At 37.7% G+C, this 13,554-nt stretch overlaps 1 protein-coding gene and 1 long non-coding RNA gene across 23 annotated transcripts in view; one reads left to right on the top strand and one right to left on the bottom strand.

Annotated features, from left to right (window-relative positions):
* The window catches only part of TRDN (triadin), a 462,763-nt gene that overhangs the window by 232,669 nt on the left and 216,540 nt on the right, over positions 1-13,554 (top strand). The window lies entirely within an intron of this gene.
* Positions 3,074-4,785, bottom strand: LOC131280444 (uncharacterized). The gene is made up of 2 exons (XR_009188041.2): positions 4,567-4,785; positions 3,074-4,098 (listed from the first exon to the last, which is right to left on the bottom strand). It is a non-coding gene; the product is annotated as an uncharacterized lncRNA (long non-coding RNA).

Raw genomic sequence — 13,554 nt, 5'->3', positions numbered from 1 at the left:
ACTAAAATAGAAAACTTGGAAATCCCATTTCAAATTAGCATCAATGAAATATATCTATTTAACAGACCAGATGCTCATGTGCATAGATCTGCAGGGGTCCAAAGAAGCTAAATTATAATCACAGGGTTGTCAGGGAAAAGAAGTCAGAGCAGAGGCAACAGGAATGAACTTAGCATCCAGTCACCCAAACCATGACTGTCTGATGTCTAAACAGATCTGGTCTACTTTTCAGAGCTTATGCTTAGGGTTTAATGTGCCTTCTCTTCTAGAAGAAGGAAACACACAGTTGGCCACTGGGATTCGTTCTTTCCAAAGCTTTGAGAGCTGCCTATCCATTTGCAATTAGCACAATCAGTCATTCATTTAGCAAATGCTAATCAAACTAGTACTCAGTGCCAGACACTGCTCTATGGGCTCAGGACTCAAAGATGAACAATGCAGATATGCTCCATGTTCTTGTTGGGTTTGCAAAATAGTGGGAAGAGAAAGTATACAAAAGTGGAGAAATAATAAACAATAGAATTTAAGATAGTGCAAAAACACCATATAGAAAAAATAAAAATGGCTAACTATGAACGGGATTGATTGAGGATGAGGATAACATTAATTTAGATTGTGGAGACTTCTCTGAGGACAGGGCATTTGAGATAAATCCTCAAAGTTGAGAAGGATCTCAATATGCAAAGATGGATGGAGAGCTTTTCAGGCAGAGGGCAGAGCAAGCATGCAGCCCCAGAGGGAGCCAGTCTAACATGCTCGAGGTTTCAGAAACTGAAGTCTGGTGATGTTAAAAAAAAAAAAAAAAAAAAAAGCATTGCGTGAGAAAAATGGGTATTAGATGGATATTGGGTGAAATCCAAAACATAGCCAAAGGCCGTCACATCACATGGGGCCTTGTGGAACTTTGTAAAAAGCTGAAAATTTGTAACAGAAATCTATCAAATGTTTTAAAATAGTAGCTAGACATGGTCAGACTTCCTGTTCTTAAAAGAAAAAATCCCAGTCACGTTAGGGAGAACAAGCCGTAGCAGGGCAAGAGTGGTAGAAGCGCCCGTTAGGAACTATCGAAGTCATCTAGGTAGGAGATGATGGTGAATTGCTAGAATCAGAGTGGTAATTGGAAGGCAATTTGCTGTGGGGGTCTTGTGTTCCTGGAGCTCTTGTGAGCATACTGCCTTTATTCGAGAGTATTTTTTCAGTAATATTATTAGTAAAGAAAACAGCTTTGGAAAATAGAGAAGGTGTTTCTCTCTGGAGCAAAGGGTAGGTTTGCTTACAGATTTGGGGGATAGAGAGAGATTTTTTTTCCTCTCAAGCAAAAAAAGAGTAGGCTTACTTCCCAGAATAATAAAGATAACGTCTCCTGGCTTACTATAAAAGATTCAGGTTATCTAAGCGAGGATATTCTTCTGTTATGAAACTTGCTGCATGTGTAGGTTCACCTGACCCTCTACATATCACCCTGTGGGAACTGGCGCTCAGCGAACAGACCTAAGAAAATGCTGATACTCTGGATAGTGCTATTGCTTTGTCTTTGACCCAGGAGTCTCTTGACTTCTTACAGCATCCACGAGACTGCTGCAGCCCAACATTTTAGTTTGCAAATATCATAAAATATCAGACCCCACACAGGTCCTGAGAGGGTTTCTATTTCTTAAAGGTGGAGATTATCTCTATATCGATAGCTATAGTTATAGCTATCATCTGTATATCTAGCTGCATCATCTGTATATCTATTATCTGCATCTATTTACATATCTAGTTTTTCCCCCTAATATGCAATCTTTGCTTTAAAATTTAACTTCCAAAAGAGCAATTTTATTATTTTCCTATTTCCAAGTTCTTGATTGGGAGCACTATATTATTACCCATGTATATTTCCCTATTTCCTGTTAAGCAAATCTCTCCCCACAAGATACAGACTCAAATATTTAATTTTCCCTGACTTGAAGGGAACCTGGTATTTGCATATATGCATTTACTATCTATGAGATGAATTCAAGGGCTGTGTCAACTGCTTGCTAATGCTCCTTATATAGCCATAGAATCTCTCCCTCAAACAATACATTTCAAGAATGTCAGGGCAACGTGAAAATCCTTACTCTCTTTAACTCATACTTTTCTCCCCAAGCATCTAGTGTAGTGAATTCTTATTTCATGATTTAATGATATTTCAGTAGTGTCTGGGATTTTTTAAAATTCTAAATAAAAAGAATTTTATAGCTTTAATGGTACATTTGATCAATATTTCAGAAAGTGCTATTAAAGTATTATTTATTGGTACCTAGAAAAAAAAGTGATAATCACCAAGACCCAGCATGGATTTGCCAAAATCAAATAGGTCGAAATAAACTTAATTCTTTATCAGCTAGTGAGCTAGAAGATCTGAGAAATTGTATAGACTTAGCATATGTGTAGCAAAGCTTTTGAAATAGTGCCTTGTGAAACATGGTTAAAAGGGAAAAGAATGGAATGAATGTGAGGGGCAACTAGTATTCCCTCAAAGTACTCTATTTATCGATACTTAATGGACAACTTTCAGCCTGGCAGAGGAATCTAATGCTATATAGAGGGCTTTACCACTTCCTGAGAGGCTCTGGATTTAGCCATCCTTGAGAAAATAATCACTCGTGACACTATTGAGTATTTCTTTATCTGTAGTCCATTCATGATTAATCAATGGTTTGTGACATTTGTGATCATAATAGGCAAGCGCATCTTCAAAGCCCATTCCATTTATAACAACTTCAGGTGGAAAAATACATCAAGAATGCTTGTTGGGTCCTACATTCACTTGCCAACTGACTACATTAAGCCCTGCTCCTTCAGTTGTTGAGTGCTTTCCCCCACAATGTCCTAGTTGTTCCTTCTGAATTCACTTTTTTAGCTTCTTAAGGCTTCCATTCAGTGTAACCAGAAAAAAATGAATTCCTCTCCTGGAGTGCTTAAGTTACTCCTAAGCAAATTTGAGTCATAGTCCTATACCCAATAGGGGTAGGCTGGATGGTGATGTAATTGGCATTACTGCCACCATGGCCCCTGTCCCTGAGAATTTATTGAAAACCATGTAATATAATTTTTTAAAAATATACAATAAACTTTATTTTTAAAGAGGTTTTAGATTACAGAAAAGTTACATCGAAAGTATGAGGGATTCCCATGTACCCCCCTTCCTCTCCCACATCATCTCCTTTTTTTTTTTTTAGTGTAGCAGTACAATTTATTATGATGCATCTGTAAAAGCCACTCATTTAAAAAATGCTCACTTGTGGTAAGGACTAACCTACCTATAGTAAAAATCTAAAAAATGAAACCATCATTGTGACTTTTTTTTCTTTTGATATTTGCTCTTGGCTTTTTTTTTTTAATTTTTTACTTTTTGTCTTTATTTTTTTATTGTTACATTAAAAAAATATGAGGTCCCCATAAACACCCCACTCCCCTCACCCCACTCCTTCCCCCATAACAACAACCTCCTCCATCATCACGAGACATTCATTGCATTTGGTGAATACATCTCTGAGCACCACTGCACCTCATGGTCAATAGTTCACACCATAGCTCACACTCTCCCACAGTCCACCCAGTGGGTCATGGGAAGACATACAATGTCCGGTAACTGTCCCTGCAGCACCACCCAGGACAACTACAACCCCTGAAAATGCATCCACATCACATCTCTTCCTCCCATTCCCCACCCCCAGCAGCCACCATGGCCACTTTCTCCACAGCAATGCCACATTTTCTTCAATTACTAATCACAATAGTTCATGAATAGAATATCAGAAAGTGCCTCTAATCCATACTGTATTCCTCCATCCTGTGGGCCTTAGAATGGTTGTGTCCACTCCACATCTATATCAAGAGGGGCTTAGATTCCACATGGATGCTGGATGCAATTCTCCTGCTTTCAGTTGTAGGCACTCTTGGCTCCCTGGTGTGGTGGTTGACCTTCCTCACCTCCATGTTAGCTGAGTGGGGTAAGTCCAATAAATCAGAGTGTAGGAGTTGCAAGTCCGTTGAGGCTCAGGGCCTGGCTATCACATGGTCAGTCCAGAGATTCAGGTCCCCTGGGTATACATTAAACCCCAGCACCAGCTACAATTCCGGGAAAAGTAACATTTATCAGTACTTCACACATCTAACAAATACTGAAGGAGGCAGCTACCATTATTATAACTGAAAACTTAAGCACAAATCAGAATTAAGAGAAAGTTCAGAATGTTCACATTTGCATGCATTTTTGGCTGAACTTTCAAAGATTCCGCATATAACAAAACCTCAAAGCCTTGTGGCAAACTTACTTTACAGAAGCAAGGAAAACAGAGTGAACAGTAACAGGAGTATATTTCTAGGAGAGAAAGCAATCACTTATTTCCTTTATCATAAAACAAAAGTCAATGAGTCAACATTTTAAAAACACTGAACAAGTTATTTATTATTCAAGAATTTGCTTTTCAAGTTGTGTCTTTAAAATGGATCCATTCATATACTGGGTAAAATTAAACTTATTCATCCAAAATATTTTATTAAGAATTCTAATCTTAAGTATAAACCATAACTTACCAAAGGATAGTCCAAACACAACACAATAATGCTGCCATTTAGATTTATATGCTTCATCTGAAAAACATCTTTCAAACACGAATTTTGCCCTGTTTCTCCAGAATAAATGTCTTTATGTCTAAAAATTTAAAAGATAATTTAAAAATTCAAATAATTCATGCTATGCATTTTCCTTCATCCAGTTTTGATAAAAACAGAGCGTTCTGCTGTTGGAACACCATCTTCCTTCTCAGTTATAACCTCTACGGTCCCAGAAGCAGACACAATAACCATTGTTTTATTTGTTGACGCTGTCTTCTGTTTCTCAGCAATAGCTGCACAAACAGCAACATCTCATCACTTTTAAAGTCATAGTCAGGAATTGACTTTGGTGAGAAAGCTGTTACTTCTGCTGATGATTCACTCTTTTTAATCCTCTGTGCCATGTTCTGCTGCTTCTGGAGTGTTCTTGCCCAAGAAAGGTCTTCTTTTCCTATTTCAGAGTTCATTGAATAGATGCGAAGGGCTACTTGAAAACTTCTAATTGCTTCATCTGTTTTGTCCTTTGGTTCTCTGTTGACATACTGTTCTATCGTCTGTCTTCTTACCTTTTAGTTTACCCTACCTAATAATCTTCATTCCTAAACTTTTCTCCAAATTCTTGCCCTTGTTTTTTCCTTTCAGGCTACAGCACCCCCTTTAGTATCTCTTGCAAATCTGGCCTTTTGGTGACATATTCTATCAGTTTTTGTTTGTCTGTGAAGACTTTTATCTCACCCTCATTTTTGAAGGACAGCTTTGCTGGATACAGAATTCTTGGTTGGCAGTTTTTCTCTTTCAGTACCTTAAATACATCATATCATTTTCTCCTCTTCTCCATGGTTTCTGGTGAGAGGGTGACACAATCTTATTGAGTTTCCTTTGTATGTCATGCTTTGCTTTTCTCTTGCTGCTTTCAGAGTCTTCTCTTTATCTCTGATATTTGACATTCTGAATAGTAGGTGTCTCAGAGTAGGTCTATTCTATTCTGTTTGAGGTGTCTTATCCTTCTTGGATATTGATATTTATGTCCTTTAAAAGGGTTGAGAAATTTTCAGCGATTATTTCCTCAGATATTCTTTCTGCCCCTTTTCCATTCTCTTCTCTTTCTGGGACAACTGTAATGAGAATGTTTGTGCATTTTGCATTGTCATTCAATTCCCTGAGACTCTGATCCATTTTTTCCATTCTTTTCTCTTTCTGTTCTCCTCTCTTTTCCAGTTCAGATGTTCTGTCTTCAAAATCACTAATTTTGTCTTCAAGCAATTCAAATCTGATCTTATGTGCCTCTAAAGTATTTTCAATCTTGTCCATTGTGTTATTCGCATAAGGTCTGTGACTTTTCTTTGCAGGCTTTCCAATTGTTCTTTATGCTTTCCCATTGTCTTCTCAATATCCTTTATTTCTTTAGTCATATTTGCTTTAAATTCTTTGAAGTGATTTAGGAGAGTTATGTGATTATCACTATTAACTGTATTAAATTCTCTATCTCTTCAGGATATTTGGTTTGTTCCTTTGGCTGGGCCATCTCTTCCTGTTTCATAGAATGGCGTGTAATTTTTTTGCTGATATTTAGGCATATGCATATGTTGGTAAAATTACTCTTATGGGTCTTATGGCTAATTTCTCTCTTCTGCCTATTGCTTTTTCTCCCCACACTTCTTCTTTGATCTTTGGTTCAACTTATTCTAAAATTTTTAACTTGCCCAGCTTAAGTTTTCACAATGGGGCCAGGAACTCACTAATGAGGTGCAGATTTTCTTCCAGGGTTTGCATAGAGGCGAACAGTTTTTGTCCATGCAGTTTCAAGACCCACCAGCAGATGGCGATAGTCAGCACACTTTCTATGCAGATGTTTCCCCCTCAGTGCATTACAGTGAGCCAGGGATTTTAACAGTATAATATCTTGGGCGTGGGGGAGGGAACCCTTTCCCTTTCCCTTTCCGGCTGCCACTGAGGCTTGGTAACTCAGGTTTGTCTTTTGACTTCTTCATCTTTCTTTCCCTCACCCTCCTGGGAGTTATGTAACACTGTCCTGGTCTGCTGACCCCTAAAACAGGTCCCTTGGATAGCTTTTGGCTCTTTTGCAGTTATTTTTATGAGAGCATTCAGCTCTGCCTGTTAGTTCGTCGCCATCTTCTAATATAAACTTTTAAGAAATGTCTTCACAGAGCCTCATTGCACAGGTTTTTAATTTTCTGAAGGTTTTTATTTCAAGTTGCAACATAAATTCTATTAATTTCCTGTATTGCTTTTTTCTAAGTTTTATTTTATGTAATGTGATTTTTCATTCCCTATTTCTTCCCAAAGTAAGCATATTTGATGCTATGCTTGATCACATATAATTATTGACATTGTATACATTTAATTTTCATTCCAACCTATTGAAGACTGTCAAATTCTAAATTAGTTAATAATAATGTTGCAATCTGCTTCTTTCATTATTTTTCTAGATATTTTGCCACATGATATGGGTTATTTTCTTCTTTATCTGATTTATTAATTTTTAAAATTACCTGATTTTATTTTCCTTAAAATTAAAAAAAAATGCCTCAAAACATATTCATGTAAATTATTAAAAGTTATGTGTTATAGTTTGACATTGCTTGGCTGAGCCCTCCTAAAAACTGCACACAATTTGTTGGTAAAGAGATTTAATCCATGATTATTAGGCATATTATTTAAAAGATATTAAGAAGAGACCAAGAAGGATATTCACAACCTTATCAGGCAGCTAAACCATAATGACAGGGGGACTCTGAAATCCAGAAGAGAAAACATGATGTTTCTTAAATTTAGAAGGCCTACTAGCCCTGTCCAATCCCACTTTCTGTGTTGATAGAAATGTTTCTAATCTGTGCTGTCCAATATGGTAGCCACTAGCCATATGCGGTATTTTAGGTCTTGAAATATGACCAGTGCTATTGAGAAGCAGAATTTTTAGCTTTATTTATTTCATTATACACTTAAATAGCCATACTGGACAGGGTAGTTTACCCTTCACATTCACCATGTCCTCCACTTGCCCTCACCCAACTCCTTTTACTTATCTATGAACATAAACTCAGAAAGTAAATTGGACTTTCAGTTTTAGTTACTGCAGAATTCAGTTAGGGTCCCTGAACTTCCTAAGAGCTCTCTAAGAGCTGACTAAGAGCCCATGGTAGAATGGTAACCTGGTCCTCAGGGGGCAACATAGAACATGAAGTTACTGTATTTGCCGGTTTTCGTGGTGTAAATAATTCCACCATTGCCAGTTTCAAGCTACCAACCTGAAATTCACCAGTTGGAAAAAGTTCTGAAAATTTAAGTATTAGCTCTCATAGTGGGTCCAAGCTAGCAGTAACACACCTAGGCCTTGTGAAATTCCAAAGTCCTTCTCACATTTTCTGTAGTCCCAGATATGTGTATGCCCACTATGAGCACTGGCTTTGGATGCTGCTCTTATTTAACTTGTTCAGTTAGTAGACTGCCTTGTGAATCCTCTTCATGCTGTCCTTTTGTCTCATACCTACATGTTTCGTTAATGTTCACAAATCCATTCCCACAAACCATTGGTGTGAAGAGTTGGATTTAAAAGTACTGTCTAGGGAAACGGACTTTGGCCCAGTGGGTAGGGCGTCCATCTACCACATGGGAGGCCCGCGGTTCAAGCCCTGGGCCTCCTTGACCCGTGTGGAGCTGGCCCATGCGCAGTGCTGATACGTGCAAGGAGTGCCCTGCCACGCAGGGGTGTCCCCCGCGTAGGGGAGCCCCACGCGCAAGGAGTGCACCCGTAAGGAGAGCCGCCCAGCGCGAAGGAGGGAGCAGCCTGCCGAGGAATGGCGCCGCCCACACTTCCTGTGCTGCTGACGACAACAGAAGCGGATAAAGAAACAAGACGCAGCAAAAAGACACAGAAAACAGACAACCGGGGGAGGGGAGGGGAATTAAATAAATAAAAATAAATCTTAAAAAAAAAATAAAATAAAAAAATAAAAGTACTGTCTGAATGTCAGGGTATGTGTGTGGGAAAGCTCACTGCACAGCAATACTAGCAAATACAATTTTAAATGTTAGGTTTCTCTGCTCTTTAATGTCCTTTGGCATCTTCATCACTGCCTTTTTCCAGGTAGCCTCCAATACAAGCCATCACTCAGATCCTCTCCACCATTCTCCTTCCCGTCACTTACCCTTACCCCCTCCCTTTTGAATTACCCCCAGCAACTCCAAAATTTCTCACTAAGATATTAAAAACAAGTCATGTCTCTCTAGCTCCTATTCCCAAACTCACCTCTAATTTGAAAGCCCTTTCTTTTCCAGGATCAGCCTTCCTTTGAGGCAGTTATTCATAAATTTATTGAATGACAGCTATGTGCCAGGCACTCTTCTGGTTGTAAATATCATATTTTGCCCACCATTACATTAGCATTGAGTATAATAATTGTCAAAATATGTAGTGCAATGCTGAAATATGTTGGCAGTCAATAGATGCCAATTTATTATGTACTTTTGCAGCAAAAATTAAAAATGTGTTAACAGAAGAAAGGAATAAAAGGTGCAATCTTAAGAAATATTAAACTTTGCAATTCTTTGTTAATCTATTCTTTTTAATTACACATCCTATTCTAGCCTATTCTACCTCTTCAATCTTAATATTTAGACCCTCAGATATGTGTAAATATTGATGTAATCTACTATTATTTTAGCAACATTATAAATAATATTTTTTAATTATCGGAAGCATATCCTTTATTAACTGCAAATTTTTGTTGCTGTCATAAATTCCCTAGCTTGTATATTGTGGGCACTCAGTAAACCTGCACTTAAAACACTTGTCGGTGACAATGACTGAATAGAAAATAAAATGAGCATGCTAGTTGTGGGGAAAGATATACTTCAGCTCATTTTGTTTCATTATCAATAATTCTTTGAGGTTTTCCTATAAATTCTTTGGACATCTTTGTGAGTGCATTGAGGAAGGTTTTCCTGAGGTAATGTGCTTGGGGTAGAAAAGCAAGTGCCTGGTGTGCTCTGTTTGTTTTTTTTTCACACTTGGGCATAGTATTGTGATTTATCCATCTTCTCTCTCTTACCTGCCCACTGCTTTTTTTCTATGACTGCTCTTCTAGGCCAGACCACCACTGTCCAATCTGTAACACTGCCATAGCCTAACAAGCTGGTCCTCCACAATCCTTTTATTTCAGTCAGGCAGTTTAATAGAATGCATGTCTGTTTTTCATTTCACTTTCCACTAAACCTGCTTAAATTTTACTTTTGCCATTAGAATAAAGTCCACTTAGGCTAGCGCTGTTTTTCCTGATCTGAGCCCTGTATATATCTCTAGTCTCAACTCTGATAACTGCTTCCCAAATTCTGCTCTATCCATGCAAAATTATACTCAATTGTTTAGCCACTCTGTTCTTTCTCACACTTTTGCTTCTATGCAGAGGTTTCTTTCTTTGTTGGAACCTGTATCCTCACCTCTTTATCTCCTTTCTTTAAATAACTTTTATTCATATTGAAGTATTCAGACGGTATTTCCATGAAATCACACTCTCTATTGTCCCTCTCCCTAAGCAGGTGTCATCTTTCATCAGTCCCCATAAGAAAGTATCCTTAGTAGTCTGAGACTGTACGTACCCCAGAAAATCATGTTCTTAAGCTTGTCCGTTCCTGTGGATGTGACCCTGCTATGAGGGGCTTTTGACTAGAGTGCTTCAGTTAAGGGCCTTTTAATTAGTAAGGCACACTTCAGTAAGGTGTGCCTCAAAAGTGGGTCTTAATTCTCTTCGATATAGTCCTTTCTAAATTGGATGAATAAGGAGAGGGAAAAAAGGCACAGAAAGAAAGAGAGAGACATAGATGCAAGAGGCTGAAGGCCAGGAAGACTGAAGGTGAAGGGAGAGTCTAGCAAATGCTGACATGTGTCTTGCCATATAACAGAGGAGTCCAGGCTCGCTGGTAGCCAGTGTTCAGGGAGAAAGCATCACCTAATGCTTGATGTGGACATTTCTCTCAGCCTTGGAACTGTAAGCTTGCAAGTTAATAAATCCTATTGTAAAAGCCAAGCCATTTCTGGTTTATTGCATTTCAGCAACAGGATCCATCACCTAAAATGGCACATAATATACTATATGAGGTATTTAATTTTCTTATCTCATTAGACTCTAAGATTGTTGTTTTCATCACTTTCTCGGTTTTAACAGGCAGATCTAGGTACAATGCATGGTGAATATCAGGTCTATGTTCAAAATTAAGCACTGAATTATTAAGTGCTATATATAACTTGGAGAATTTGTTTCTCTGCTGGTATTCAAAAATGATTTGGAAGAATGCATACATTTATGAGTATGTATTATGTTCAGAATGTGCTGGGTACCTTGCATATGTCACTTCATGTAATCCTTACAGCACTTTGAGCCTCTGAAAAGCTTAGCATGCTCAAGGATATAAAATAGTAAGAGGCAAAGCCAGGAGTCAAACCTTGGCCGTTTTGTTGCAATATTTATGTTCTTTTCATCAGTCTGCATTGCTTTAGAAAGTCTATGAAATATCTATTGCTGACTGCTATCATTATTTTGGCTGAATTGAAGAATATGTATCAAAGAGCCTTGTAAACTGTAAACACTACATAGGTATAATGAACTATACAGGCACTCAATACGTATGTATTGGATGAATTGCAAAGTAAGTATATACTGTTATTACTGTAACTGGGGTTAGATAGAAAGGAGGAATACTTATTCTTTTCATCCGTAGGTGTAGCATTACACAGCATGTATTATTTATTGATGGATGTTCTGTTAGCAAGTATGTTTAGTAAACAATGAGTTAACATAGATTGGGTAGTAGAGATTAGGGAAAGGAAAAAATGTTTCTTGATTGGTTCATGTGTAAACTGGGTTGGTGCCAGCTATTGGTGTCAGATGTCCAAAAGCGATTCTTTCTCTCATGGAGCACTATTTTGGGATTCTTGGAACTCTCCCAACTGAGAATCCTGGCTGCTGTTCCCTGGGTGTGTGAGGCCTCCTGTACCAGGCTGCTTAAGAAACCCTCAGCTTGCCACTGCCTTAACTTTGCTAATACGGGTCACTCAAATGACAAATTCTCACTGTAGACTTTCCTAGGTGTGAGACAGGTATCAGCATATGAATGCCTTCCCTAATTTTAGGAGACATGTCAAGTTTCCTGAACTTCTTGAAGCTTCCTAATTGGATATAAGGTAAAAGAGAACTCTCTCTCTCCCTTGCTCTTTCTCCCCACTTGTTTGTGTGTGTAGGAAATGCATAGCCCAGTGGCAACTACAAACAAATGACGTCATATTCCTGGCTGTGGCAGTTTAATATTATTTATGAATTCCAAAAAGAGATATTTGATTATGTTTTCATACTGCTCTGTTCCTCTGGGTATGATACCCCTTTGATTGTATTAAATTCAGAGGTCGCACTTTTACTTCATTAAATCAAGATTAGGGCTTTGATTCAATCACGTCATTAGGATGACTCAGGGCTGAGTCCCTGTCCCCTTGGTGGGCTATATAAATGGATGCTCAATCAAGAACACAGTAGATACATGGAGAAGAACACAGAGGAAGAGAGACAGCTCCAAAGACCAGAAGCCCCCAAAAAAGAGAGAGCCTGATAGCCTACAGCTGACCTTGTGAAGAGACCGGAGCAGCTGAGCCTGGAAAGAAACAAGCCCTCCAGCCTACAGCTGAGATCCGAAGAAGCTGGACCCGAGGAGCCTTAAGAGGAAGAGGAAGAGGAAGAGGAAGGCTGAAGCCTCGCAGACATCACTGTCATCTTGCTTCAACATGTGGCAACAGAGGTTGGTGAGGAAGCAACTTTGAGTTGGACTCATTAGGGCCTTGTAACTGTAAGCTTTTACCCCAAATAAATATCCTTTATAAAACCAACAGATTTCTGGAACTTTGCATTAGCACCCCTTTGGCTGACTAATACACTGGTGAAAACTGTATTTATGACATTGAGTTTATGTAATAGAAAATATGATTTTGTAGAATCTTGAATGCAGTGCCTAGGATTGTCTTAAATCCATATGTGAGCAATATGATATGTGTCATATATGCTCATTTCTGCTAGTAATTATCTTGTTATATTTGAGCAGGATGGCCCAGTTCTTGCACATTAGCCAGTCTACTGTGACTACCTAATGTCTACATGTAGTTCCTCATGAAAATCTGTTTTTTTAACTTGTATCTCTGGTATCATCTCCATTAAGATTTATAAGTTATATCTATTTTTATAACAAAGCTTGAGTTCTTTAGAAATAAAGTACTTTTATTATTATGCATAATAACGTAAATCCCTCAAGGAAAAGAATGATTAAATATTTACTAAAATAATGATTAAGTCATCTTAATCAATGACCAAAATCTATAAATTGATAAATCAATAGATCACTTCTTAGCCCCCTGGATTAAAATAAGAAAAACGTGAAAGTCTATTTACTGCTATCCTTTAATAAACTTTAAAAAATATTATTAGCCTGTCTTATTCAATTAGAAATACATTATTTTCTGTGACTTTATTTTTATTTTGGTATATAAAAATTTACATGACATTAATTTCAAGTTAGTTTCTTTTATGAAGGAGCACCATACCCTTCTCAATATGCAATAAGTGTGTTACATATTATAGTTCAAATATGTTGGTGAGTTTGAAGATATATAACTATTTAGAAATGTAGAAAATTTAGAAAAATTAGAAATTCTTATGTGAATTATAAATATGGATTGTTTCAAAAGGAAGAACATTCCATGCTCAATAATTGGAAGACTCAATATCATTTAGATGTCAATTCTACCCAAATTGATATTCAGATTCAATGCAATCCCAATATAAATTCCACCAGCATTTTTTAAACAAATGGAATTGTCAAATTTATTTGGAAAAGTAAGGGACCCCAAACAGCCAGATGCACCTTAAAAAAGAAAAACGAAGTTGAAGTACTCTCATTCCTGGACTT

Source organism: Dasypus novemcinctus, chromosome 11 (genome assembly GCF_030445035.2).
Source record: "Dasypus novemcinctus isolate mDasNov1 chromosome 11, mDasNov1.1.hap2, whole genome shotgun sequence".
Taxonomy (NCBI): domain Eukaryota; kingdom Metazoa; phylum Chordata; class Mammalia; order Cingulata; family Dasypodidae; genus Dasypus; species Dasypus novemcinctus.
The sequence above is the reverse complement of the archived record's forward strand: the minus strand, read 5'-3'. Positions and strand labels throughout refer to the sequence as shown.